Source organism: Uranotaenia lowii, chromosome 2, assembly GCF_029784155.1.
Source record: "Uranotaenia lowii strain MFRU-FL chromosome 2, ASM2978415v1, whole genome shotgun sequence".
Classification (NCBI taxonomy): domain Eukaryota; kingdom Metazoa; phylum Arthropoda; class Insecta; order Diptera; family Culicidae; genus Uranotaenia; species Uranotaenia lowii.
Genome location: NC_073692.1, coordinates 212,987,524 through 213,011,677, shown reverse-complemented (window position 1 = coordinate 213,011,677; position 24,154 = coordinate 212,987,524). Strand labels below are relative to the sequence as shown.

At 34.8% G+C, this 24,154-nt stretch overlaps 1 protein-coding gene across 1 annotated transcript in view; it reads right to left on the bottom strand.

Moving 5' to 3' along the window:
• LOC129742307 (uncharacterized) overlaps positions 1–13,507 on the bottom strand; it is a 258,555-nt gene extending 245,048 nt beyond the window's left edge. Inside the window, exon 1 of the mRNA XM_055734190.1 lies at positions 12,825–13,507. The gene's annotated coding sequence lies outside the window, so the exon portion shown is untranslated. The remainder of the gene's footprint in view (positions 1–12,824) is intronic.
• Positions 13,508–24,154: the final 10,647 nt, after the last annotated feature.

The window sequence follows — 24,154 nt, the reverse complement described above, 5'->3', positions numbered from 1 at the left end:
TGGAATTTTAACACTATCGTGTTATTCATCCCTATAATTATTTCGGAAATCCTGAAGAATGAAAAGAATGAAATTAACTTTAACCGATATAAATGTAGCCAAAAATTAAAATCCTCAAAAATTATGCTCCTGATAAGTGGTTACATTTGTCATTCCAAATTTAGAATTTTCAAAATTCGAACGTGTCTTTAGAATTCTATGCCATTGGAAAATTAAAAAATCTCTTATGTCTTGTCACATGCTATTCTTCAGTATCGTAATTGAATGAAAAATGAAATTCAATACATTGTAGATTATTCATCAAAGCTCGCTAAAGCTTAGATTACTGGAAGAAAATCTGTGGTTCAAACCAGCATAAATCTAAAATAGTGTGATTTTTAAGCTTTCATTGGAAATTCGTGACAAATAATATAGAAACAATACATTTTAAGTGGCAAGATTAGTTCAAGGATACTTTTGAAGTTACGAAAAAAATAAATAAAAATATATCAACGGTTATTCCCTAACTCTTAAACAAAAAAGAAAAAAAAATATGACCGTTACTGAAACTTCGAACAAGTTTTGTGTGGTTTTGGTAAACCTAGGCTGCCACACTTGAAATTTTCGATAATGACGCAATCCCGGGTAAAATCTGACTTTTCCAATGAAATCCGGGCAACTGGGCCGAACTGCACTTTCCCAAATTTTAAAATAAATATCCGTGCAAAATCGGTTAAAACCGGGTTATCTGGCAACCTTCATTTAGCCTGTGATTGAGTTTTCAAATAGATTTTTAGAATTTACATTTTCATTAATTCTCAATCCTTATTCAAGTTTGAAATGCAGTCAAACTTTAATTTGTGATTCCCAATTATATGTTTTGGAATTTTGTATTTGAATTTAATGTATGTATCCACTTTTAACTCCTTTATTTATTGAGAAAACTTTCCAAATTTTGTTCTTTACATATCCTGGCCGGGCAAATCGGGCATTGGATTTCTAAATTTTAAACTCCTAATCCTGACAAATCCAGCTAAAATCTAGGTATTTTCAATAAAAAGGCAAAGAAAAGCCGAAAAATAAACACACGAAAGTTGACCAAGGTACATCAGCGGCGTTCAAACCTTATCTCACAATTCCGCTTAAACAAGCTACAAATTTGGAATTTTGTAAAAATTGTGAATAATCTGGAAAAAAAACCGGGCGTTTTTCCTCCGGGCAACCGGACCAGACCGGACATTTTCCATTTTTTTTTCTTTGAAAATCCTGGCAGTCTGGATTGCTTATGAGGTATTTATATTCAGATACATTAAATTATCGTTTTCATTTCATATAAATAGGATTGTTTTTCCAATATTTCTATGTTGTTACACGTGAAAGTTTTCTATCTTCAAAAAGTGATTGCGAGTACCCCCAATTTACGGTACATAATTAAATCTTAGTGAATTATTTCAATTTCATAAAGATATATCATTTTTCGCATGATAGTTTCTTCTACGACATGAAATTTATCACTCACATCTTATATTCTAACATTAAAACATGTTTCCAAAAATGGTTTTATGAAAAAAATTGTATTCATTCAAAGTCTGTAAATTTAGATATGTATTTGTAAATTGATTTAATTTATTTATAGTGTTTTCAATATCCATTGTTTATCATTTTGAAGACAAAAAATCTTAAAACATTTCAAAAATGTCCTTTTCGCAAAGATGTAGAAACACCTTGTGAATTATCTGGTTTTCTTACGAAATAGGTTGTTTTTTTTTCTGTTCACTCTGCCCAGAAAAAAAACATGAGTGGTTTTTTTTCTCTATCTCCAATAACGAATTTGACCCTAGTTTGTACTTCTCGTGAAAATGAACGTGAATAATTATTATTTTGTCGATAACTCAAAAACGTGACACAACTAGTGTGTGGAACATGGTGGAATCCAAGCCCATCAAATGTTTTTGTAACTATATTCTTATGCTAGTTTTATATACGTTCCACATAAGTTATAGAAAGATCGCATGAAAGTAGAAAAAACGACGACTATAACAGTTGGGCATTATCTGACACCTTATTCGTACCTATGGGAAGAATGCAAGAGAACGCAAGATTTTGCTCGCTTAGCCTTCAAATCGTTGCCAGCGACAATATTTTCCTGTTCTCTCATTGATCAATATTACTTAATTCTCATCTGATTTTTACCCTTCTGGATGCAACAAAGAAAAAAAAAACCCACACGACATTCCTGTTTGGTGTTCTCATACCTTATTATTTATAAAATTTCATACGAATCTGCTGAAAAACACTAGATTTAGAAGATTGTTCCGTAGGAACGTAATGATGATTTTGGAAAAATCTTAACAATTAGGTAAGCTTAATTTCATATGACATTAATTTTACGATATGAATATAAATTTTAAAGAAAAAATTAACGCAAATATAGAAAAGTATTGCAATTTTACTATTTTAACCCTCTACCTTCCACCCCTACTTTTAAAATTAGATTAAGTCCGTAGATAAACAAGATTATTCACCTTTGCTGTAACGCGTTGTACTGAAATTCAATTTGAAAAAATGCTAAATCCACACACCCTATCGTCAAACGTTTGTGGTTTAATTCAAACCAAAAATAAGAAACAGTTCACAATCGCCAGCCAGTCAACATAATTGTTCATTCAATAAGGCCGGAACAAATTTTAAATCCTTCTTTTGTCACTCGGAGTTGGAACATCGCAAGGGGGGGGACATTAAAAAATAATGCGAAAAACAAATAAATTGGAATAAATCGCACGAAGGCTTGTATGCAACCAAATTGCATACTCCATCATTACACAAAACCTATAAATCAAGTACTTTTACGATCGAATAATTCAATAAAATCAAGATTAGAAAAGGTGGAAAAACTCCCATCTTCCAATATTTGTATTTTGGTCTTGTAATCTTGCAGATATTTGAATTTTTTGTCGAAATTAACATAAAATACTTCAAACTTTATTTTTTCCCCCCTTCGGGTTTTTGGAAATTTCGAAGGGGGGGGGGGGGGGGTGACAAAAGAAGAAATTGATATTTGTTCCAGCCTAATCTAGTACCTAATTCGAGAATGACTTCATCGTTAGTATTCCAGCTTCCTCAGGCTAACGGGAACTCAGAAGCATGATTCGGTCATGGTCATGGTTGTTATTCCGAGGGTTAATGATTTACTATAATTCATTTTACACAAGCACTGATAATGGTTGTGTGCTCAAATTCTCACTCTCGCCGCTTAGCCAAAAATTTGCTAAGCATACATATGCACATTGATACGAAGTGCAAACAACAAGATTAGCTTCAAGAATGAAAAAGTAGTAAATAGTAATTCAAAAAATCAAACTTTCTGAAGCATTTATTACAAATAGAAGTTCATACATTCACTTTGAGGTTACAAAATGACGAAAATTTCAAAAAAAACTTAATTTTTATGAATTTGTTTTGCCTATAACCTCGTGATAAGTCCATTCCATTTCAACAAATCGATACACGTTAGCTATAAAGTTGTACATTGCAGTTGACGTAATGAGATGTTAACAAACAATGAATGAATGAATTAACCGGTCTACCGCATTGTAAAACTTTTAAAATCAGTTGGGTCGCAACTTACAGAACTTCAGGCACGTGTGAGTGCTGCCTATTCATAAAGCCATCAACTGGACAGCACCTGAGGGAGTAGGGAATTGAATTTACCTTGCGGCACAATGGCGATCTCAACTGGATTCTATTCATTCAATATCATCAATTCCGTTCAAGAGTACGCTTCTAGGCGAGTAAAACAAAAGAAGAATTAAAGTTATTTGAATGCGGATATGTCAAAACGGATACGAGATGAACTGATAAGAAAAATTATATAATTATATAAGTTTAAAATGCAAAAAAAAACACGAATTGGTTGTAAAATTGGAGTAAAATTAAAAAATGGTTTTCATGAATTTAAATATAATTCGGAGAAAGGTTACTTAATCAAGGCTAACAGATAAATAAATACCTATATTTTGAAGAATGTTTTCTTAAATTGTTGTCATTGTTGAACCAATTTTTTGAGAATTTCTGTTTACATCGGAAGATAAACAAGTGAAAATAATAATTAATTCCCTCCGCTCTTCTGGTAATTACTGTAGTAGAAAACCCAAACAATTTATTAGTTTTTCTCCGTCACGCAACGGTACACGTGGCAGTAAAAGCCTTCGTGGAGTCCAGTTTCCTCGCATGGACGGACAGGACGGGACACGTTGCATGTTGGTTCCGTTAATGAACCGGAATGTTAAACTCCTGGCCGTTACAGGGAAACGAATAGATACGGCCTGCAGAATAATTATTACTGGAACCTCAACTTTCAAGTCAAGGTTTTGTTTTTGGTAAGTGTGACCGACGGGGAATGGGTAATCACGTAAGACTTTTGAACTTTTCCATTCGTCCTTACCAAACGATTTATGTAACTTGTGATGACGTCTTTCTACCATAAAAAATAGGAAGAACGAAATAAAATTAAAATTATGAATATAATAATCACAGTACAGTTCAGTGTCAGAACACCAGTACCAAGGTACTGTACAGTAGACTGAGTCGATTTGGGGTCATTTTCGAATTTCTCAAATCCTGGGGCCTGAAAAGCTTCATATTGGTTCAAAACTCATCCATGATTTTTTGCAGAATTTTTCAGTAACGTTTACATGAGTAAATTTGAACTTTTATGTTTGTATGGGAAAATTGAATATTTTTTACTGAAAAGTCAACATAATTTTTGTTTCTTTTGTGGAACCGAGCCTTCCAATGAATTCTGTGAGAGTTTATAAATCCACTATGGGAAATTTTCCACTGAACAGTTCTGTTCAAGACCGTCACTTCGTATCTTATTACACAAAAAAGTTATTAGGTGTGATTTGGCAATGGACTGTATTTTGGATTGTTGTATTGAAGAACGACACAACACTTCAACTTCAAGGTTTTCTCTATATTTTCTTCTCTAAATTATACAAAGGTTACATTTACTTGATAGGTTAACTTAACGATTTCCAATGATATATACGCGCGCGATTCTTTATGGAACTAAACTCGTTTCGCAGCGCGAGGCTCCTTTTATAAGCACATCGAACTTTCTAGAATGTTCCCGACACTCCACTCTTGAAGATACAAGATGATTTTGGAACCTTTGCGAATGCTTGCGAAGCAAATAAGGTTCCAGAAGCTTCGAAAACACGTGGCTAAATTTAGCAAAGAAATTCTAGAATATTCTAGAACCTTTAAATTCTTCAAGCTCATTTCAATTGGCTTGAACAAGGTGTTTAATGGGGGCATGTCTTTTCGCATTGACAAAAAAAATTCTACTGACACCACTGTTGCTAGTGCCTTGCTAAGCATTGCATGAAAAGTAGCAATACCTCGCTGGACACCCAGCAGTGATGACAATTAAATTAATTGTTTGTCAATGCCAAAAGACATGAGTCATTAGACTGAGTCGATTTGGGGTCATTTTGGAATTTCTACGTATTTATTTCTACGTATTCAGCTTGAAACAATAAGGCATTTCCCCACTTGTCAGACAAACAGCTGATTTCTCATATTTACATTTTCTCGGCATATCGTGGTAGGGTAAACATAACAACAACATTACGCATGTTCAATGACCAGATAGTAACGAAATAAAATTGGCAATGCAATTTTAGTGGTTTTGCAAGCGCACCTTGGTGAGAAGAATATAAATTCTTTATTTTATTAATTGTAAATTCATAACAAGTTAAGACATGAATGTATGTTGATGCTTTTGATTAAAGAAGTTTTTAAAAGAAAGCATTGAGCAGTGCTCATCATCAAAGATCAAAATGGCGACCAGTTAGAGTTTACATTTATCAAATCAAAAACGTTACCCCCCCCCCGTTACCCTACCACAATCTGTCTCAGGAAATACTCAATAGGGCTAGGAATTATGCTTCATATTTTAGGTTTGAAAAACAGAAATCAAAATGTAAACTTAAAATTCAAATTGAGAATTCAATTGTTGAATTCCTAAATAGAATGAATTAGAACTGTCAATCAGATTTTCCATTATGCAACCGGACAAAAGTATTACGAAACTTTAACAGCAGTTTTCTTGAAACATGCCAAACAGTTCATACGACCTGTTCAAAACTGATCAAAATTTTGTTTTTTTTTCTCAGTCGTGGAGTCGTGGACCACCAAATCCAAATTGATCAAATAACATGCAAAAATTATGGCTTAAAACTGTAATTTCATGACTCATTTAGTCATTTTGAAGCAATTTCAAGTGAGGAAATAAAAAAGAGAGTTGAATATGATCAAATGGTTTCAAAAACCTGGCTCGCATCGTTTTGGAAAAATTCCAAAGATTAATGTTCGTCTCTATCGTATTGAATAAAATTGACAGAATGTTTTTCATAACTCTTCGTTTGGCGTAAAAAAAAATTCAAAGCTAGGATAAATGTATTTTAAGTTATTAATGTGCATAAAAACACCAAAATATAGGTGGCCCAAGATACCCCACATTAAAGGATGATACGGTCAAAATTTGGTCAATATCAACTTGACGTATTTCTTTCAATTTTACATTTAAAAAACCTGAACACCCCTCATTTTGAAGGTGTGTGTGTAGAATGTTGCTCCTATTTTGATTTTGGAATTCACTCTTCAGTTGTCAAAATGTCGTCCAAGGAAGAAAAGCAGCGTATCAAAATTTTGCTCGCGCATCGCGAAAATCCGAGCTACTCGCACGCAATGCTGGCAAAATCGCAAAAAATTTCCAAATCAACCGTTACAAATGTAGTTAAAGTGTTTGGGGAACGTTTGTCGACACCCAGGAAGTCTGGATCGGGGGGAAATCGAAAAGGAAGTCGATGAGACGACAAAAAGAGTTGCCGGTAGTTTCAAGCGAAACCCTAACCTCTCTCTCCGAGATGCCGCAAATAAGCTGGGTGTATCGTCTACAACCGTGCATCGAGCCACAAAACGAGCCGGACTATCGACTTACAAGAAGGTAGTGACTCCAAATCGCGATGATAAACAAAATACGACGGCCAAAGCGCGATCCCGGAGGCTGTACACGACGATGCTGACGAAGTTTGACTGCGTGGTAATGGACGACGAAACCTACGTCAAAGCCGACTACAAGCAGCTTCCGGGACAGAAGTTTTATACAGCAAAAGGTAGGGGAAAGGTAGCAGATATTTTCAAGCACATGAAACTGTCCAAGTTCGCGAAGAAATATCTGGTTTGGAAAGCCATCTGTACCTGTGGCTTGCAAGCAGCATTTTCATAGCTTCCGGGACTGTCAACCAAGAAACTAACGTGAAAGAGTGTTTGAATAAACGACTGCTGCCTTTCCTGAAGAAACACGGTTGTTCCGTACTGTTTTGGCCGGATTTGGCATCTTGCCATTACGGTAAAAAGGCCATGGAGTGGTACGCCGCCAACAACGTGCAGGTGGACAAGAAGGACAAGAACCCTCCCAACACGCCAGAGCTCCGCCCAATTGAGAAATACTGGGCTATTGTCAAGCGGAACCTAATGAAGACCAAAAAAACTGCTAAGGACGAGCAGCAGTTCAAGGCAAACTGGCTTTCTGCGGCGAAGAAGGTGGACAAGGTGGCTGTTCAAAATCTGATGGCAGGGGTTAAACGTAAGACCTGGCTATTCGGATTTGGAAAAGCGGAAGCCTAACTGAATATTTTTCCTGCATTTTATACTAATTAAACTTGAAAACGTTTTCCCTTGACCAAATTTTGACCGTATCACCCTTTATTGTCAGGTGGTTTTGTCAAAAACCAGGACACCTGGATTAAAAAAAATCAGGATTTTCCAGAATATCACAAGATTGCAAAAATAGAGGCGAAATACAGGTACTGAAGACAAGTGAATCTACATATAAGAGAAGCGACGTTTGAAACACAAAATTCCAATCGATACAAAAGAACTACTGTCAAAATCAATTCCAATCGATTCGAGCTTTTATCATGGAGTTTTTAGCTCTCTAATTGAAAACTCAACCAAGGGTAGTATTGTGATTGCTGTTGTGGTTCAAACAAATAATTTTAAAACATGAATTTATGATAAGTAGCAAAGAATATCACCGTTTAAATGGGTTCTTATTACGTTTGGTTGATCATTTGTGATTATAATTTAAAAATTCGGACAAATCAGGACACCTGGAATCTCTGATTCATACCCAAGAGACTTTTAATTTAAAAAATGTGGCTTTAGGAGACATTCAAATATTTATTCTGATTTTTATATGTCATAAACTGAGGTTGCCAGAATTTTCTCCGCGTGACTCCGGGCCGTGAATCTGAGCGGTCGTTGAGGTGTATTTTGATGAAACTTGCATAAGCAATTTCGTATTTGGTTTGTTTGTTGTTGATTAAATGAGAATATACTCTAAAGAGACTAAACTTTAAATCAGAATGTTTTATTTGCATGACTTTGGTTGAGATATATGAAGAGCATGCCAGATTGCCCGGTTTTATATGGAGGTGCCCGGATTTGATACAAAATTTTGGAAAGGTCCGGTCCTATCCGGTTGCCCAATTTTCGTTGTAAAAAAAAACCTGGATTTGCAGGATTTTGTTTACAAAACCAAACAAAAATCTTAAATTGAACAACTTAGGTATTCTTCTTAAAAGCTTTTAATGTCAAACAGTAATGTTTGTATTTTTGAATGATTTAACGAACCGCAGTGTACTAATCTTAATATAGGAAGAATTAAACATTATTAATCTCACTCGTTTCAAGCTAATATTGATAATTTGCTTACCAGAAGGTCACAAGCCAGATTTTAGAAAGATCTGACCATGGGGAAGGATCGCTTGAGTCTCAAGCTTAAATGAAATTTTAAAGTATGTTGGTAAGGAGGAGCCAAAATACTGGGTTTTCATTAATATTTTTTCTTCATTGGCTGATTGCTTTTTAGGAATATTTTTCCTATAGTCTAAACTATTAGTTTTAAAGCCTAAATTAAGACAAATCTTTCAACCAAAAGCTGAAACACGATTGTACTTTAAACAAAATAGTTATTGCGGTTCAGAGATTGTATTTTTGTTGCAAATTGTCGTCTTCACGCAATGAGCACATGTTCTGCATTGCGTTTTAGACTTAACGTTCTATTCTTTTGAGTTGTTTATGGTGATACAAATTCAAACTTTGTTTATCTATATACCTATATAAAAAACAATTTCTGTATGTTTGTTTGTTTGTTTGTCTTCTATAGACTCAGCCGTCTTAAGAGCTAGAGAGCTGAAATTTGGCATGGATGCTCATTAGGACCAGGAATGATGAAAAATGTTTTCAGAATTTCGGTTGATCCCTTCTGAAGGGGGTCGTCCATACAAGACAAATATTGTTTTCGCGTTATTAACGTTATTTTTCGTCGGATCGTAATTAAAATTTGCACATGGGGGTTTTGAAAGATTAGAAATCGATTTCAGGTATTGAATTTGGGGTCAAGGGTCGGCAAAAGGGGTCGTTCATATTAACTGTTCGCTGTTTTTGTGATATTGACGTTATTATCCATCGTATTCAGATGAAAATTGGTACACGATAGTTTTGAGTGACGTGCAATCGATTCGTGCAATATTTCGAATAATTCAGTGCAAGGGGCTTGCATAAGAGATCGTCCATATTAAATTTTCAATATCTTAGTGATATTGACGTTTTTATACATCGGATTTGAGTGAAAATTTGCACATAGGAGTTATTAGGGACAAACAACTGATCTCAATTATCCAAACTTAAATCAGGGATCGGACAAAGGGGCCGTCCATATTAACTATTCATTGTTGATGCGATATTATCGTTATTATACATCGGATTCAGACGAAAATTGGTACACGAGAGTTTTGATAGATGAATGAATGATGAAAAACGTTTTCAGATTTTTGGATGACCCCTTCTAAGGGGGTCGTCCATACAAGACAAATATTGTTTTCGCGATTTTGGCGTTATTTTTCGTCGAATTGTGACAAAAATTTGCACATAAGGGTTTTGATTCCAGGTATTGAATTTTGTGTCAGGGGTCGGTAAAAGGGGTCGTCCATATGAACTGTTTGTTTTTACTACTTTGACGTTATTATGCATTGGATAGAGATGAAAGTTTGCACATGAGTGTTTTGAGAGACGAGCAATCGACTTCAGATATCAAATTCAGGATCAGGGGTCGGCCAAAGGGGTCGTCCATATCAACTTTTTAATGTTTTTACTATATTGGCGTCATTATTCATTGGATTGAGATGAAAAATTGCAGACGGGTATTTTAAAGAACGGACAATCGATTCCAGTTATCAAACTTTATAGAAGGGGTCGGCAAAAGGATCGTCCATAACAACTGTTCAATGTTTTTACGATATTGGCGATATTAAAGATTTGATTTTGATGAAAATTTGCATAAGAGTATTTTGAGGAACGATCAATCGATTCCAGGTTTCAAATTAAGGGTCAAAGGTCGGCCAAAGGGGTCGTCCATATAATCACTGTTTTTGCGATATTAATGCCTCAATACATTGGATTAAGATGGAAACTTGGTACGTGGGAGTTTCAAGGAACGAGTAATTGATTTCAGGAGTCAAATTTTTATTCAGAGGTCTGCGAAAGGGGTCGTCCATATAAACGGTTCAATGTTTTTGCAGTATTGATGTTTTTATGCGTTGGATAGAGATGAAAATTTCCACATAGAAGTTTTGAGGGACGCTCAATTGTTTCAGATTTCAAATCTCGAGTCAAGGGTCGGCAAAAATGGTCGTCCATGTTATCTGTTCACTGTTTTGTTATATTGGGAGTTATTCTGCGAGTCGAGTGACGTGACTCACAAATTTTCACTTCTTTATCCTGACTCCAGGAAATGTTTCAGAGAAGAAACGTTAGTATGAATCGATCACAAGACAGCTGAAACTTCTAGCCTAGAAGGGTTTCGGGAGTCGGCACAACGATATGAATTTTTGCATATCACGTCACGTGACTCCCAGAATAAGCCCCATTGTCTTGATGATTATTCATCGGATTATAATTAAAATTTGCACATGGGAGTTTTACAGCACATGTTATTGATTTCACGTGTCAAATTTTGACAAGGAATCAGTAAAAGGGTTCGTATTTATGTTCGTATGTATTTTAAGCATTCTTTTGGTGAAAATTTGTCCCAATTTCCAACCAAATACAAAATCATCAGCTTTAAAGTTAAATGCGACACGAAGTTCGTACGGGATCAGCTAGTATGTATATATTTTTGTAGACATCTTCAATATGTTTGGATGAGTATTTCCATCTAAAACTTGTTCTTTCTCGATCCATTGTTATTTTTGTTACAATTCCCAAATTTCGTGTTTGGATTTGAAGAACTCTATATTGCTCCCAAAATTTATAAATTGTTATTCATCCTTCCGAGTGTAGCAATGACAAGAAAAGTGAGAAAGGAAATGAAACAAAAATATTCGAAGTGACTTCCGATCGTATTATAGTTTTAATTTAATCAAACAAAGGTCCTGACAAAAATTGTTCTTGCAGAGTATTGAGCGTGAATTTTAAACATTATTCATCATAAGCCGTGAACATTTTCTTCTTAATTTGATTGAAGTCTTAATCACTTTTATGACAAAGAAAATGCCCTTTTTGTTTTTTAGAATGATTTGAAATTTCCAATTTCAATTTCCCGTTTTAAAAAGTTAAATTAATATCTCAGCATACTTTAAGAGCAAGTTCACTGGTGTTGGGAAAAAGTGGTAGAAATTTTGTCACTTTTTGCACATTTTGAAAATTTTGTCATGAAAAAACATTTTCAAAATCTGTGGCCTTCAAGTTTTTCTACAACACATGTTTTATTTTCGCATGCTGTGATGCAAAAATAGCAATATTTCTATCACATACGACTGAAATAGAAAAAGTTATGTAAAAAATTCAACGTCCAAAGATCTTGAAAACATTTTTGCATGGTAAAATTTTCAAAATGTCAAAAGTTCTACCACTTTTTCCCAACACCAGTGAACTTGCTCTAAAAAAAAACAAGTTTCAGCTGTCAGTTGCTTTGGAAGTTTTCTCTAATGTTGTATTCAATCCAAAAACCATTTTTGTTACCAAAATCCTTTTTTTATCCCCAAGTTACCTTCCTAATAAAAAATACATAACTATAAATCTGTGCTCGATTGAAAGACAATGAAATCGTGAGTGAGTGGGTGAAGTCCGTCATCCCCCCTTTCCAATGTGCTCAAGTGGAAACCCACACGCCAACAACACTGCACTGGCTAAAGGTTGCAAGCCAGCTCGAGCCCAGAATCTTAGAAAACAACATCACCTAGGACGAAGGAGAAACGACTTCAGGAAACCCCTTCTTTACATGAGGAACAACAACAAAAAATAGCATCGAACGAAAGAACGATTAGTGAAAAAATGGTTATTGGGAACAACCTAGGTATGTACCTAGCAAGGAAGACTCAAAGCGGAATTGTCAAGTGGCACTTCCTCTCGTCGATGGATGAAGAATGAAAACATATTGTCCTGCTGCTTCTGCCGTGTTTCCCATACTCCAATGGAACTCTGTGTGTTGTCATTGCAGAGCAGAACCTGTAGGTCAAAGAAAATCGATAAAGCTTCCCCAACTACTCTGCCTCCCGAAATTTTCCGAGCCCCAGCTCTTTTGATTTCGTACATTTAAACGAGTCCCATAAAACAGCAACAAAAGTGTGCACCTTTTCGCAGAAAAAAAAACAAAAAAAAAACATACGAAAGATTGTTGTCGTGCCACACGGGCAAACAGCTTAAATTTTTGGCAACCGTTTGATTATGCTAATTTCGATGTGTTCGATAAGATTGTGTGTTGCTTTTTTTACCTAGACAAAAATCCGACGCCGACGTTCCTTCCTTCGACGTGCGGCAGCTCCAAAAAATGCTTAAGTTGAAGGTTGAAAATTATATAATCTCCAGCTTTTTGAGAACCTTTTTTTTAATGTCCTGTATCTAGCTATTAGTTAGACAGGGCTGAGTTTTCCCGAGGGATTTGTTGTTGTTATTCGTTTCTTTCTCGGTAAGTGAACGGTATATTCCTCTTATTGTTCACATCATCGGTATGGGTGTTTATTTTACTTGCCAAATCACTGAATCACAATTGGGAAAGCTGTTTTGCTACTGCTATCATCACTTTAAATCACTTCAATCGCAAATCAAAACCATTAAAACTGTAATTTTTCTCCAGCAAAGCACAGGAGCACTTATGTAACGAAAATTTTCCATCCATCGAAGCCATTGGGAAAACTCTGGGAAAACCCTTCAAGCCAACAACAGAAAACATCACTTTCAGAAGCGTCGTCGCGATTCGAGGAAAAAAATCTCAACCTCGAGCCTAATCCACACCGAAAATGGCCCCCACTAGCACAGAAATTGGTTTTCCCGGCAACAAACTGGACAGATTTTCACCGAAATGCACTTTCCGAACCGTCAGAACCAGAGGAGGAAAAGTTGGGAATTGCGTTTGCACCAAAACAGGCACCTCCGAACTGAGTGCGGCCGCCATTTCTAACTTCCCAGACTGAAATGATCGCCCGTGGAAGATTCGAAGCAGAGAAGCATCCCCCCATGCACTTTGGCTATAGATTTTCATATCAAATGAAACATCAACGCCAAACTTCTCTCCCTCGAGAAGCGGCCGGGTTGAGAAAGAGAGAAATCAGGAAAACTCTGCTGGGAAATCTCTGCCCTGAACGAACAACCGGAATCCTCACATTTTTGTTGTGGGGATTGAGAACCCAAGAGAGAGGAAAAACAATCCGCTCTGGTGCGCCGCCATGTGACCTGGCGGTCGGCATTGTTTTCAAACAAAATCGAGCGATCAAAACAAAACCCAATAATGACCTTAACCTTAAACTACTGTTAACAACACGCGCGCAACCGTTCGCTGCTCCCGTTTTAGTGAGAATTAAATAATTGCAAAATAATAACCGAACCCATCGATAGGGTAATTAAAAGGCGTCTGAAAAAAATCCATCCGATTATTGTGCCCCAACTTAGGTCAATTATTTAGATTAATTACAGCGGAAAACATCGATATGTAATCGACGCCCTCCCTGCCTTTCCCTCCATAGCTACCGATGTTTTGGCTTTCCACTCTCGCTTTTCCACAAATTGGAGTATTGTCGGTTGCAACAAAAATGAACCATGTCCATTAGACTGAATCGATTTGGGGTCATTTTGGAATTTCTCAAACCCTGGGGTCTAAAAAGCTTCGTCTTGGTCCAACATTCATCCATGATTTTTTGCAAAATTTTCAATTAACGTTTACATGAGTAAATTTGAACTTTTAGGTTTGCATGGGGAAATTGAATATTTTGTACTGAAAAATCAACATCATTTTTGTTTCGTCTGTGGAACCGAGCCAGCTTATGGTTTTTATGAAATTTATAAAACTCCTAAAGGAAATTTTCCGCTCAACAACTTTGTCGAAAACCGTAACTTCATGTCTCATTAGGCAAAAAAGTTATTAGCTGTTTAACAGGGGTAGGGGAGAAGCGGGCTATATGCGCATATTATGGAAAGCACTTATTTTCTCCCATATTCCAATAGATAGGAGTCTAAAAACTATATACACACGAGCGGACATCTGTTGTTTTTGGTAGGGTCTAACACTTTCAAAAAATCATTTTTTTTTATTTTCTTATTGTAAAACATTTCAAGAATATTGTATCAAATTTTCAAGTCAATTGAAGCAAAACTGTAGAAATTATAGGCCTTTATCTCCTCCTATCTAATACTGCAAGAAACCAAGAGCAGAAACTTCAAACGCGTTTTTCTCGAAAGCACATTTTTAAAGTCCGTGGACATCGTCATTTGAAAACTACTTCACCGATTCTTTTCAAATTTGGAACATATTTTCTACCTATAAAATAGCAGACCCCAACGTTTTTTTTTTACTTTGGGGAGATTTTACAGATAAAAAATGGTGGATTTTTTCGTAAAAAATCGTAGTTATTACTTCAAACAGCCACAAAAATTTCATAAAAAATTTTTTAAGTTAAAAAAAACGTTGGGGTTCAGAAAAACATCTATTAAAAATATTTTGCTCTGATTTTTCGACTTCAGATGATTCTGTGCTGAGATACAGTGTCCACCGCAAATCCTGTTTTCTAAAAGGCATCCTCGAAAGTGCTCCGTCACTGGCTCATTTTTCAATATTTTTCTACGAAAAAATTACTAAAAAATTTGAATACATTTGTTTGAATGATGGCTCCAAAAAAATCGTGAAAATGGTGTTTTTTTTACCCGTTAGACCCTACACCTCCCCCCCCCCCCCCCGCTTTATTGGCTACTTCACATGATAAACTTACGCCTGTGAATTTATTCTGTCACAAATTTGTCACTTTTTAAACTATTTTTTGAGATATTTGATTCTGAAATCGCGAAGTGAAATTTATTATTGGCGCACTCCGCCATATTGAAAGACGACCTTAGTGATCCCCCCAACGTGTTTCTTTGCTTTAACGCTTCCTAACGTCAATGCATGTAACGATCAAAATCATTAAATCCAACAGAAAAGTGTTGAAACAAAATTAGAAAAATTATTTCAAACTAATCTGATTTGTATAAATTTGACAATTTTCGATTGAAATCGAATCGCTTTGCCCCCATAATTCGTCGTAATTTTGCGACAAGGGTAGGAAACCGTTTTGCAATAATTGGAGTTAAACCGGTTCATTTTTACTATTTTTGCTGAGCACAGTTGGACTCATAGACGTCATAGAGAATGAACATAATTGATTTAAAAGTAATTTTGATTATTTTGACCTCATTGAAGCAAGGAACTTAATGCGCCGGGAGATAAGTGCAAAAAGTCTATTTATATTTATAAATTACTTGAATGTATTCAGCATTGCTTATTATGCATGGTTTTAAATGAACAAAGAATTGAAGGCTTTTTTTAGCTAAGTGGTTGATGTTTTACAAATTATTTACTAACAGTACCGTGCATAATTTAATAGAAGAATATCTCCAACTTTACACATATCTAACGTTCAACTCTAATGATATTGTTTCTTCAAAAATTTATATTTTAAGATTGGATTATTTTTGATTCTATTATCTGATGACATTAAACATGTTCTTAAGTATTTGAAACATGTGATACATTAATTTTATGAAAATTAGACTTTTTGAACAGATCACTGAGAAATCCTTTAAAACTTAAACTAAAACTTCTCCAGTTTTCAGAAATTCTCTGAATGGGAATCAATAACTACTCTAACTACTAACCAGAGTCACTAGTTCGGATCTCAATACAAATTTCGATAAAAAAAATCGAATTTCGTAGATTTTTTGTACATAAATTCGTTCAAAATTCTACAAAATCGAATCCGCTCATATTCTGATTCCTCCCATATAATTTTTAAACTTGACTCATTTTTTTTTTTCATTTTATTAAATTCTCAGTGAATTTTCAACAAAATGTGTTTCGTCGTTTTTGACATATTACAGTTTGAATGAAAATTGTCGAAAAGTCAAATTTTAGTTGAATTGCTGTACGCCAAGTCCCAAAAATTTGAACCCAAAAACTTGCATTTAGCTGATTTATTTTGCAGCAACAAAACAAAATTACACCAACAAAACAAAATGACAACAACGAAATGTTAGAATAACGAAGTGAAATTGGCTGACGCGCCGTTGTACTGAAGCGGAGATTGCAGGTTCGAGTCCTGCCGGTGAGCCGTTGTATCTTTTTCGAAAAATTCATGATAATTACGGCTTATGTTCTTTCGTTCTTTGATAGCTCATGTTTCTCTAATTCTTTCCATCACCTACGAAAATATTTTTCTTATCGTCGAATCTTCAAATTGAAGTATTGAGTTCACTCAACTTCATGTAGCCTGGGTTTCGAGGGACAACTTTTATTAGACACAAAACACACGACGTATTACAGGACACGACACTTAACGGAAAAAGGGTTTAAAATTATCTTTTTTGTAGACCGGTTTCGGGCTCGTTGTTGTCCATCTACAGGACGATGTCCGACTGATTAGTTGAAGACACTTAACGTAACCAATTTCCTACTCTGCTGATGTATTCGTCGAAAGGGTGTCACAATATGCGAACTTTTGGATGATCAGGTTGAAAAGTGGGGATATAATCGGCGGGTCGTTCATCATTGAACGCCCGAAACCGGTCGACAAAAAAGGTAATTTCAAACCCTTTTTCCGTTAAGTAAGAACGTTAAGTGTCGTTTCCTGTAATACGTCGTGTGTTTTGTGTCTAGTAAAAGTTCTTACGTGAGCACATATCATTTAAAATGAGTGACTACTTTTAAATCAGATTTATTTTGAAGCCTTTCGTCCCGACCATTAACTCAAAATTTTATGTAAATAATTTATAGATTGTTCTGCATAACCAATTTTTCTAACACTTTGAGATTATCTGCTGCATCTGCGAAGTGGAGATTTCAAGATCTGAAATACTTTTTATTTCTTTGTATATTTTCCCAGAAGTTCAAATCTGTCGTCCGGTTAGATTCACTACTCAAAAACACAGTCATAACTTCGCGAAACTTAATTTTATCAAAACAGTTTTTCAGCTGAAATGTTATTGGGAAACATTTCAATGTGATGTGAATGTTTCATGAAGATTGATGGAATGCTACAGGAGTTACATTCATTACAAATTATCCCATTTTCACGTTTAAAATATTTTAATCAATTGATTTTTTTAATACAAAACTTCATATCTAGGGCATAAATCAGTCGAATGGTTCTTTGGGCGTTGCTGAGAGCATTCTTAAGCTTATAATTTATATTCAATATGTCAAAATAAATCAAATTCTAATTGAGACAAAAAGCAATTTAAAAAAAATTACATCTTCTTTATAGGGGTAAAAGGGGGCAAAACAGATTTTGTCCTTTTATCCTTTCATCAGCAAATAGTTCATTTTAAACCTTTTAGTTCGTTTTGAGAATTGAGAAAATTTCACGTAAGATAGGTACTATTCCAGGCTCTGAAACTCGTGGCTTCGAATTTTTTGGGATTAAGGGTCCAAACTTTCCCAGTGGGTATTGGACGGTTCATATGGACGACCTCCTTCAAAAGGGGCCATCTCCGAATTGGATTGCATTTGAACTAGAAGTTCTCATAAAAAGCTTTTGGTTCAAATATCAGCTACTTAGACTACATGGTGGCTGGGCCTTTGAAAGCTTTTTAAGATGTGCTACCATTGGGAAAAATCGGACAACATTAGGAACAACATCAAATTTGCCTGTGCAACTATTGGACAAAAACAGCTTGTTTTAGATGATTTTTTAAATATCGATGTCACTTTTTTCGAGCATTTGAACTTTTGGATCTTGTTGACCAAGCCTGTACGAGTACCATCGACAAAAAAATGAACGAATTCGATTGAAAGGACCGAAATACTACATAGAAACCAAAATGTGCTTAGCTGTTCAACGATTTGCAAATCACCCTAATAGGAGTTTTAGTGATTTGAAGTTAAAAAAAATGTCATCAGAACCCCTCCGGTACGTTTAGAGTTAAAAGAAATAAATTTTAAACCATTAAATGGAAAACAAACAAATTTTGAAATTCAAGATTAAATGTTCAAAACTGTTCATCCCAAAGATAGAACGCAACATAATTGACTTTTCTTCAGAATCGCAATACCGGGCTGACCCTGTCCGCCAGAGGTGCACCAAACAGCTGATTTTGACAGTTCGTTTTGTGAGCGAGCGAGCGAGCGAATCGTGAAACGAGAAATGGCGCATGAGCACTCGGGGAGAGGCTTAAGGAAATGGGAAAATGGTATGTATGGTGGTAGTCTATGATTTCCTTTGGCGGCACACACATGAAAACATGAAAACACTTGTGCATGGGTGGTATGAAAATCAACCAGTGCTAAAAATCTGGGCGTTTGGTACGATGAGAACACGTCAAATCAAATCGAACGTTATGACAGTTTGAACTAATATTTTTTCTTCATAAAGCAAGATAATCTTTTGATACGAGGGACAAGAAAACTGTTTTCAAAATAGATATTTATATTGAAATTAGTTTAAAAAATTTACAAAGAGGAAGAGATTGTTGACAAACAAATATATTAACAAGCGCTGATCTACTTTGTACAAGCATCTGGCTAAACACGCGTAATCATCATGCTGTGAAATGCATGATTATTTACTAAACTGATATCACGCTGTTATGATAGACCAAACGCTCATGTTATGGATAAGATAGGCACAATCGTCAAACAAACTCTCCGGAATAGGTGACAATATTTCATGAAAAAATTCGTTAGATTTTTTGCTCATTTTATAAACTTCTTATTTTGTTGAATTTGAATTCGAAAAGCTCGATACAAAACTAGGGCAACCACACCCAAGCAACATTTTAAAATCCTGATGGTTTTATAGGGAAATATGGAAGTTTTATAACGAGATTGCAAAAGCCTTAATAGCCGTGAAGCGTATTTCAACAAGACCATTACAAAAACTATCTTCAGAGTATCTACACGACGTTTATAAAACCTGTTTCGAAAACCTCAATAAATTTCAAGAATATCTTTATTTTCCGTGTATATAGCGGGTTTTGAGGCCGCTATAAAGCAATTTCAAAACCTCGCTATAAAACCCTGCCAAAATGTCATAAAACGTCAAGTGCCAACAGCTGTTCGGAAAACAAATAAGAAGAAGAGAAGAAAAACAAAACCGACGAGAAATTTGCGTACGATTTCTGCAATCAGAAGGTAAATTTTCCATCGTAATTTTTAACTTGTAGCTAATATATATTTTTTTAAATTGCTTTAGATAATATCCGGAAATATGCCCTGCCTGGCCGAGTCGTCCACAATTCGGCGCAATCGCCCCGACCATCGTTCAGGCCGTTGTACTGAAGCGGAGATTGCAGGTTCAAGTCCCGCCGGTGAGCCGAGTCCGGATGTTTATTGATTTGCCGGTAACAGATGGTTTTTCTCACCGGCAACACATCCTGAAAAGTCCGACTGTGCCGTCGCATTAGCCGTTGGAATTGCTGCGAAGCTGTGGCGGAATGTGGCTAGAAAAACAATCTGGACCCTTGTTCCGGAGCTGCTTCATGAAACCGGAAAGACGACCTACTATTTCCCAAACAAGTACAGCGAATTCTACTGCTGGATCCGGTTTAAAAGGTAGTGTAATATAAATTGAATTTAAATAAATAGTGAATCGCATTCTGGTGATGTTTTTTAATTATTTCATGGGATCACGCCATTTTGATGGATTATTGAAAATATTGAGAAAATAAATCTCATTCATTCTGTTATTATGAAGCATTTAATATTATGAAGCATATGAGAGCCTAACACCTTACTTGCACAAAAATTGTATAAAATACTGATAGAGAAACAAAATGACAGAAACTCAAAAGTATTTTTCATGTTTCGAAATATACATTTATTGAAATCTTTTATTTCGCAAAACTATGATGGGGCTCGTTTTTTTCACATGTATTTCGACAAATCAATCGATAAATTTTAAAGCGCATCAGATTTGTGAATGAGGTAGCGATTATCATCATGTAATTAAATTGATCAATTAAATATCATGTATTGTTGATCATTGGAAAAATGGAATCATCTTGTTATATTTTCGACTCAGTCTGATTTTTTTTTCGTCAATTCAATTTCAAAACCGCTGTAAGAAATTAAATTTTCACTCAAAAAAAATTTCACTCAAACTTGACAACTTTCATCTGACGAAACCTGGTTTTATAAGGTACTTTCAATGTGTTCTTCAGAACCTCCTGTAGGTGGGCCTTTTTACACTTGTAAGTGTTTTAAAGATGTTTTAATGGGGTTTATAAAACTAAACGTTGTTTTATAGCGCAGTTTGGAAGAATTCTTCCAGTTTTTTATAAAACTAAAATTGTTACTTGGGACAGTCTACCATTTTTAAAGGTCATGATGCCGGGAAAAGAATGTTTAAAATTATGGAACGAACAATTTTGATTTCGTAATGAAGCCACAACAGGTAAACAACAGTCGGACTCTCTAATGACTACAGTCTGATAGCTCAACGTCAAGGTTGCCATAAAATTGTCCCCACTTAACATACTACTCACCAAAATGTGTAGTTTTGAGCGAAACTAGAACAAACTTGTCTTATCAGTCAACGAGTGGTGTTGGGCTTTTAATAGCTTTGGCTACACATGCGCTAGTTTAACAGATTTGCCACTCTATTTGCCGCCGCAATTAAAACCATCACTCTATTGGCTTTCGTTTATCACTCGTAAATGCACCACAATCGCCCTGTGTAGGTGGGGATATGACTCGGGATGACGAGGTTGTTTGAGTGCACGTGAAAGGGCCTACAGGCAGATTAGCCAATTTGAACAAGCAGCGAAAGTATTACGATAGCTTCTCCTATCAGAGCAGTTCAGACTCAGACACTCAGCATTCATTGGAATGATATGAATCAAATTGTGCTTATCTTCTTTGATTCTGCCTGTAAAAAGGATTAAACGTTGCATCACAGATTTTTATTTTCTATATTTATCCATTGTGTAAGCTTTAAAAACTGAAAATCCACTGATACATTCAACTAATATTTAATTAAAACATATATTCCAAATCACTTCACAAAATTGTTTTTAAAATTAACGACGTAAATTCCAGGTTTTATTAGTGATAACTAACAGGGCCGTAGGAAGAACCGACTCATGGGGAGGGGGGGGGGGGGTTTGGTGACTTATTTTTACCTATGATTTTTTGCCCAACAACACACGAATAAAAAAAAATAAAACAAATTATTTTTATAACTAGATGATTATTCATTTTTAAGTACTCATTAATAGTTTTTGTATGAAATCGTAACTTTAGAGAAGACACGAATGCCACAAGGATGATACAGTGTCATTTAAAAAAACCTTAAAAAAAAAACTTTAAAACAGTGGTCCTTAGCCTAAGGGGTGAGCTAAATTTTTATAATGAAGCCAAAATATGAAATTTGCTTTCATCAATGGTTAAAATTTTTGAATATGTTTAAAAGTCTGAAAGATCAAAGTTATTTGATTTGAGCATAAAATAAGTTCTTTTTAGGGTAGCCTTCAATTTCTTTAAAAAAAAAACTTATTCTATACTCAAATCAAACAAGCCTAATCTTCAAAACTGTTTTGCAAATTCTAAGATTCTAACCTAAATTTTACAAAATAAAAAACAGTAAGAGATAAAAAATTTCGGATCTAATATGATTGATGCAAACTTGAACTAAATTTATGATTTTAGTTTGAAATTAGGCTTTAAAAACTGCAATATTAATAATGTTTAACAATACACTGAAGAAATAAAGTATTTTATGCAGATTTTTTAAGTGAAGATCAGGTACATGTTTCTTTAACTGGAAATATTTTTCATGAAGAATCAATTCCATGATAAAAATCTTGTAGATGATTTTTTTTAAATATAATTTGGGATATTTTGCAGGAATCATAACTTTGAAAATTTACTTAAGTTTAGATTTGTGATTTTCAGTTGAATTGTATGTACAAACTAATTCTGATTAAAAATATGATATTTGGAAAATGAATTGACAAGCAAATTTTTAAGTTCATGTTCTCTTAAATTTCTCAACTATTTTATGTTGATTGAAAAACTCATTCAATTGAACTTTGAATTTGTTTCCAAATTTCTATACGATTTTTGAAATGTACAAAAAATATGATTTAGGAATCTCACTTCTAGATTAGAACTTTATTATCCAAGCCTTTGAGCCCTCATTCATGAATCTATTATTTAAATACTGTAGAGCTGGTTTAATCTTCATTCATCATTTCAATGATTGATTTTTGATCTGTTTTGTGAGTCTGGTTAAAAATGTGAATTTCAAATGATGAAACTGAATCTGAGTTTTAATTTTGGATCGCCACCTATAAGCTTTATATGTTTAAATTTTGTGCTAAAATAAAGTTTAAGAATTTCGATTATGAGTATAAAACAAAATTCTTCTTTTTTTATAATTTGAAATCTACTGAAAATGCATGTGATTTTCGAGAAACATTATTCAAATTTTATATGAAATGTAAAACCGAATTTGAGCCAGGATTTCAAAGCAGCTTTCCATTCTTAATTTCTTATGATTACTCGAACTGAAAATCAAGAATCCTAAACTTGATACAGAATCAGAAATACGAAAATATGTCGAAATATAATTTTTGTCATGGGAATATGGAACCAAAAGCTTCAAAATGGGTTTGATTGAAAATTTAATATTCAGAACTGAATTTCTATAATCAGATTGCCGGATTGCCTGGTTTTAACCGGATTGGCCCGGATATTTAATATAAAATTTGGAAAAAGTCCGGTCCGCCCGGTTTCTCGGATTTCATTGGAAAAGCCCGGATTTTGCCCGGGTCTGTTTCATTCTCATTCTTAAATCAAACTAAAAAAAAACAAATTGTGTAAAAATTTTTTTTAATTATGCGTCCAAAATTTTTGCAGCAAGTTTCAAAAAAATAATCATGAAAGGTTTTTTAAAGTTTTTTTTTAGATTTTTGATGAGCAATTCCTAGGTTTTGACCAAAGTTGCCCGGTATTGCCTGGATTTTGGTCGACAATTTTGAAATCAAATACCCGGCTTTTGCCAGGTTTTAATTTAAAACAGCATGGATTTGTCCGGATACGTGCTGAATAAAATCTGACAACCTTATTCTATGAAGCAGTGAGAAAATTTTGAAAACTGTAGCAGATTTCAAGCTTGGGATTGATTTTTGAGGCTTTTGCATTAGTTTTTAGTCCAGATAGTTACTCTTGAATATCTTTGCTCTATTATCATAATTTGATTATGAATTTAAAATTTTGAGTCTAGAGTAGAATACCTCGCTTGCTTTTTTGGACCCTCATGGGGGGGGTTTAACCCCCAAACCCCCCTCCCCCCCCGTTCCTACGGCCATGATAACTAACCATCCTTGTGGCATTCGTACCTTGAAATTTCTACAAAGTGATAGTACCAGCCTATATATTTCCCGATCAAAAGAGAAAAAACTAAATTATATCAAGATGAAATATTTTGGTATTCAATTTTTTCTATCTAAATGAGATGAAATTTTGCACTCGTGTAAGGTGCTAAAATATCTCAAATAAAATCAAAAAGTACATGCTAGAAAAATCGAATTTTATCACCTTTATTATAACAAGGTTATACCTCAATCAAATAGTATAGGGGAA